Raw genomic sequence first — 6,888 nt, forward strand, 5'->3', positions numbered from 1 at the left:
AGAAAAGGTATAATGTTTTAATAGCATGAGTTTGAGTATTATTTTGATTGTTTTGAAAGACTCAAAGGGTGAGTCATCTTGTACTTCGGTTTATTATACCATTGGTTAAGGGTAAGACAGTGGATTCAAGTCTCATCGCACCAAAAGGGTAAGACATCAGGTTAAAGTCCTGATGCACCATAATGAAAAATGTTTGAGGGTAAGACGGTAGATTTATGTTCTATCGCATCAAGAGATAAAAACATTAATTTGTGTTTTGATGCACCATGATTGGGTTCAAGTACCATAGAATGATGGTGTGACACGCCTTATATGGGTAAGACATTGAGTTTAAGTAAATGCACCATAGTGATGATAAAATAATGACTAAGGAAAAATAATATATTTTTGATGAAATGAAATTCGTCTCACTGAATTTGCTCCATTCTCTAAATCGAATGTGGTAGCAGTATATGATAAGTTTGAAATCCGTCCAATTGCTCCATTCTATCATATGGATGTGGTAGTAATGAATAATAAGTCTGAAAGACGACATGTGATTAAATCTATGAATAGGGGCATGAAGGGTCAAATTATAATAGTCATCATTGTGGTAATTATAAAAAGGAAAAATAATATGAGTTCTTCAAATAGTCCTTTAAACTATGAAAATAATTTTATCATCAAAACGGTATGAAAGGTCATTAAACTTGTGAATGTTGTCAACCCAATAATTTTACAAGTTTATAAATTCTCCATCAAAAGACAGTAAAGGTTATATGAAAATCTTTGAAGCAATCGAGGTGTCTGAAACATATAAAAGTTTGAAGGAAACCTTTTCAATAAAGTTTCAAGAAACCTTATATTGGTTGAAATAATCAAGGAAGAAAAGGGTACAAAAAGAATGACCCTAATTGTCCTTGATTTTTTATGAAAAGGTCAGGATCTGAATTTTTTATTATAGTTGTGTATGTTGATGACTTGAACATCATTAACACTCTTAAAAAACTTTCAAAAGTTGTTGAGTGTTTGAAGGTTAAAAGGTGTTGGTATGAAAAATTTTTGTCATGACCTACAAATTGATAATTTGACAAATGAAATATTTGTCCATCAGTCAACATACACATAAAAGTTTTGATGCAATTTTATATAGATAAATCACATTCGTTGAGTACCTCAATGATTATGAGATCGCTTGACATAAATGATGAATCATTTTGATCTCAAGAGAAGGATGAAGAGATTCTTGGTGATGAAACACCATATCTTAGTGCAATCAGGGTAGTAATGCATCTTGCTAACAATACTCGATCAAATATCTGTTTTGCAGTAAATTTACCGACAAAATTCAGTTTCTCCCAACAAAAAGACATTGAAATGGTGTTATGTTTATACTTGAATATCTTGAGGACCATACACATTGGTTCATCTATTCCTAAGATTTCAAGTGAGAGTTGATTAGTTATGAAGATGCAGAATATTTATCTGAACTGCATAAAGTCCGATCTCAAACACACTATTTGTTTTCATGTGGAGGTTCAACAATATTATGGCGATCAATAAAGCAAATGTTGCTATGTAGAAATAAATGTCCTCCATTAAGCAAGTCGAGAGTGCATCCAGTTGAGATAAATGACACATCATATTCAAGAAATGTGTGGTTCTTCTTTAAAAAAAGAATATACCAACCACAAAGTACGAAGATTAGAGACATCATCGCAAGAAATTAAGTGATGTTTTAATTAGGGGGAGTATAATATGTGTTGCACTCTTTTTTCCTTGATCGAGGTTTTATCCCCACTGGGTTTTTCTGGCAAGGTTTTTAACGAGGCAACAAATAGTGTGTATATAAAGATATGTGTACTCTTTTTCCTTCACTAGAATTTTATTCCACATGGTTTTTTCTAATAAGATTTTAACGAGGCACATTATCTATGGACATCCAAGGAGGAGTATTATAAATTCATCGAATGAGTGGATAGTTCATAAAGTTAGTACATGAACAAATATTCATTTTCCCTAGGTTTCATAAACCTTTTTGGATAAGAATATATCTATTTATTATGATACTTAATATGGTGACTTTTGGAGTGATTTCTCAACCTATGAATAGGATTGTTTATTCACTATTGTATGATATACATATGAGACTTACATGCATTTGAATAAGAAGAAAAGTCTTCTCCTCTTCCATCTTATTTCTCTTGTCATCTTCTCTTTCTATTATATTATGAGCTTACTTTTATAACATCTTCTTTATTAGATATAATGTGCATATATTCATAATAACTCTCATAATTCAACTTTTCATATTATAACATTATCCACTACAATATATCTTCTCTATTAGATGTAATATGCATATTGTTATAACTCTCATATTCCAACTTTCATATTTATAACCCTTATATATTAAATATGAAAGTTAAGATATCTTATGGTATTCCTCCGTTATTTTTTTTTTATTTAAATTCATATTTTTATTTCATCATATCCAAAGTTATCTTTCATTTTCACTATAAATTATATTTATGCTTTTATTTGGCTTGGAGGAAAAAAAAGAAACTTTTGAATAGTGATAGGCTTGTGAAGTGATATTGACAAGAGCTTAGATAATTATGCATTGATTTCCTTTTCCTTTTATTTTTTAATGATATGTTTATTGTACGATTCTTTTTTCTCTTTTGTTTCTTATGTATCTCTATGATGCCTCTTACATTTAATTTTTATATGAAGCACGCTTTTGAATAGTGATAGATTTGTGAAGTAAATATCAACAAGAGTGATGGTTCTTTACTTTTGTTTGACTTGAAAAAAAAATCTTCAATATTGATAGGTCTGTGAAGTGGATATGACAAGATTTTAGACAATTATATATTAATTTTATTTTTCCTTCTATTTTTAATTTAATGATTAAAGTCGCATTGATATGTATATTGTATTATTTCTTTCTTTCTATATGATGCCTTTTATGTTTAATTTTATAGGAGCTTCTTATAGTTGTAAGTTTATAATTTCTTCTAGTTCAAATTAGTATTACAAAATACTAGAGGAGATTCTAATGAGATATCACTTCCTCACGAATTCATCTTAATTATGTTTGAAATTCTCTTAGAAATACAAGTCAAGTTTAAAATTTATAAATCTTTTTTCTTGGTTCAAATTAGTAACTTAATTATGTTAAAATTATGATACGAATCAAATTTTTAATTTAAAATTAATTGCTTAAAAGAAATAAAATTTAATGAAGTAATTTTTTTATTCGGTGTTTATTACATAAGTTCTTAAAGCTATAGATAAATATGACTGCATAAAATGTTTAAAAGATAAATATAATTAACATGTAGGAGAGATGATGCGGTCATTCTAAAATAGTTTATACACACCAAGAAGAAATATTTATGTCATTTGAAATAATTGAGACACAATCGTTGTTATTGATAGTATAAAGAAAGGGTATAACTTAAGTTCACACCATAAGGTCAAGTTGTATTGTTTATTGTTTTTCTATATAATTCAATTCTTTAAACATAATTACATTTCATATTTCATATTTGATAAGAGGAGGACGGAAAAGATCGAAATGAATAAAGTTGAATTTAACAACACAAATGAATAATATAAAGTATTAACTAAGCATAAGTTTGTTTTATATTGGGAGATCATAAATTAGTACTATATTTATCTCTAAAATTCAAAAATAAAAGAATGATATATGTATATTTAGTCAAATATATATTGTATTAGAATTAATAGCCTAAAGATAAAATAAATATGAGAAGAGAGCATTTTGAGTCACTATTATTTGAGTTCACTTTGGCTTACATGCTTATAGTGTTTTGAAATTATAATAACAATTAGTTGACTGACTTTCTAAGAACAAAAACGTTAATTATATTTTTCACGTTATAAAAATAATTATTCTTTGTTAAAGTTAATTGGTACATAGAAGTTTCAAAAACATTACTTACCGTTTAACTGTAATCATAACTTATTTACATTAAAAGTATATATTAATTATATTTAACAACTACAATATATTTAATTTATTCTTTAAAATCATATTTATTTATTTATTCTTCTTTTTTTTTTTTACTTTGAAAAGTCGTGTATTTATGTCATTTACTTTTAAATCATTAGAAATTACAAGAGGTTCTTTTACTTCTAAAGAAAATTATGGAACCAAATTATAAATTTATAGGAAGGTATAGTATAATTATCTTATATGTTTTTTTATGTTAGAAAGAAACATTTACAAATTACTTAAAATTTCAACTAAAATTATTAAATATACATAAAAATATATTTTTTATATGTATAATGTCTTTTCAATTCAAATTATATTTAGTAAATTATTTGTGTTTTTAGTATCCACACGAAGCACAAATGAACTTACTAGTTAGTAACAGGACAAAGGAATCGGGGTATGAAGCAAATTAACCAGACTTTAAAAGGTTTAGGGAGAAACTGGGCTTAAATTTAAGAGAATCTAAAATAATATTTGATATAAACTAAAGGAGGACGTGAACTGCACAATTTATTTCGAGCATATAAATATTTGCTAAATTGGTTTGGGTTGAATTATAGAATAATAATTATTTTTATTTTTTTGCTGCAATTTATGTAGTTTTCATATATTTTATTATGTTATAATAAATATTATATTGTATTTTATATTTTATATTATATATTATGGTATAAGAGTCTAGAGCACACATGTCTCGTGTCTACGAGACATGTGTGTTTATTAGAATTACATCACTATTAAGGGGTGCTAAATATTTTAATTTTTTAATAATTCATATATATGTTATAAGAGTCTAGAGCACATATGTCGACGAGACATGTGTGTTTCTTAGAATTACATCACTATTAAAGGGTGCTAAATATTTTAATTTTTCTAATTATATATTTAGAGATTTACGTAAAAAATATTATAAATCACAATGTTAGTAATATAAAAATATAAAAAAAATTATATAAACAAATAAAAAATTTGATTGACTTTCAACTTTTATTCGTGCCACATAAATTGAGATAAAGAAAATAACATATATTATTTGAAATGACTAAGAAGAATTTTAAATAACATAATTAACAATTTAAAAGACATAAAATAATTTGATTGACTCATGTCTATTAATATCACATAAATTGAGATGAAAAGAGTGATATATCTTATTTGAAAATAAAATATATAGTATTATCAATCGTAATCATGGACTATTAAAAACATTTAAATGACATAAAAATTTGATTGAATCTCGAAATTCTATCGGTGTCACATAAATTGAGACAAAAAAGTTATATGTACTATTTGAAAATTATATATAAATGCGATAAATCACGATAATTAATAACTTAAATATTTATAGATTACGAAAAAAAATTATTCAACTTTTAAAATTTCATTTATACCACATAATTTGAGACAAAGACACATATGAGGCTCGTGATGGTACAAACTCCAATATCTAGTATTCTCTTATTATATATAAGAGACGGAACATGCTGAAGCAGACATGTATTTGTCGATGTGTCTACTTCAGCGTGTTTCAGAAAAAAACTAAATCTCTATCCACGTGACTACTTCAGCGTGTTTCAAAAATAATTTTTTTTAAAAATGTGTTTTGTTCTACTTTAATTTAATTAGTGTATAATTTTTTTTGAAAGGATGGTATTCATTTAAGCTATGACGTTTAGTTTTAATTCAAGACTTCACAGTGAAGTAGACGCATCACAGTCGACGTGCCTCAGCATATTTTATAATTTTTTGAAATAAAAAATTACTTCTACTTTTATTTAATTAGTGTATAATTGTTTCAAAATTTTGGAATTTGTTTTAGTTATGTTTAGTTATAAATTCATATTATTTGGTTATTGCTTTATTATTTTGAATGTTGGTAATATTTGTTTATATCTTGTAACTAATTTGAGTAAAAAATTAAGCAGACACATCTCCGTCAACGTGCCTGCTTTAACGTGTTTTGAAAATTTAATTATTTAATTAAAATTATTTTTTTATTCTACTTTAATTTAATTAGTGTATATTTTTTTTCAAAATTATGAAATTCATTTTAACTATGACTTTTAGTTTTTATTGCCTAATTATTTTGAATTTCCATAATACTTGTTTATTGTTGTTTGAGTAAAAATCAACGATCGATGACGAAAAATATATTAATATGGACATCTTAATGGATCTTCACAAAAAAATTGCTCAAACAAAAAGTAATTAACAACTTAAATATATAAAAATAATATTAAAATCTAATCAACTTTCTAAATTTTACCTATATCAAATAAATTAAAATAAAAAATATTAAGATATTGAGCCTAATTTAGAGTCGTTAATATGTGTTAGGCTCCTTGGGCTAGGCTGGCCTAACCCATGATTTGATGAGGTTGGGCAAGATGTTTAAAGTTCATTTAAGAAAATGATTTTTTAGTTTGGCCTGAATAAGTCTACCGATTTGTGGAACTTGAGAAATATAGATAGAGCCAACCAGTGAGCCAAATAAAAATTAATTTAAAATACAAAATAAAATAAAGTATTAAAAATAACAAGATTCTAAACTTAAAATTTGTTTAAAGTTTGAAATATTACAATTTGGATATAAAATATGTTTATAGAATATGTACTGCATTAAATAAAAGTTCCTTAAAACTTTTATGGAATCACTATATCGGTCATATGATATGCTAAGTGGCTTATATGAGGCCTCTCGGGTTCTTGTACGCCTCTCGAGGTCTAGCATATTGAGGTGTTTTTCCTTAAGTCTTGAATTTGATAAATCATAATCATTCATGAGTAATGATTTGTATTGGACTAGTAAAGAAGTACTCTTTCATGAATCGTATGAATATGAGAGACTAATTCCTAATCAAGGTAACATCGTTATGATGAAA

Source organism: Solanum lycopersicum, chromosome 6 (genome assembly GCF_036512215.1).
Source record: "Solanum lycopersicum chromosome 6, SLM_r2.1".
Classification (NCBI taxonomy): domain Eukaryota; kingdom Viridiplantae; phylum Streptophyta; class Magnoliopsida; order Solanales; family Solanaceae; genus Solanum; species Solanum lycopersicum.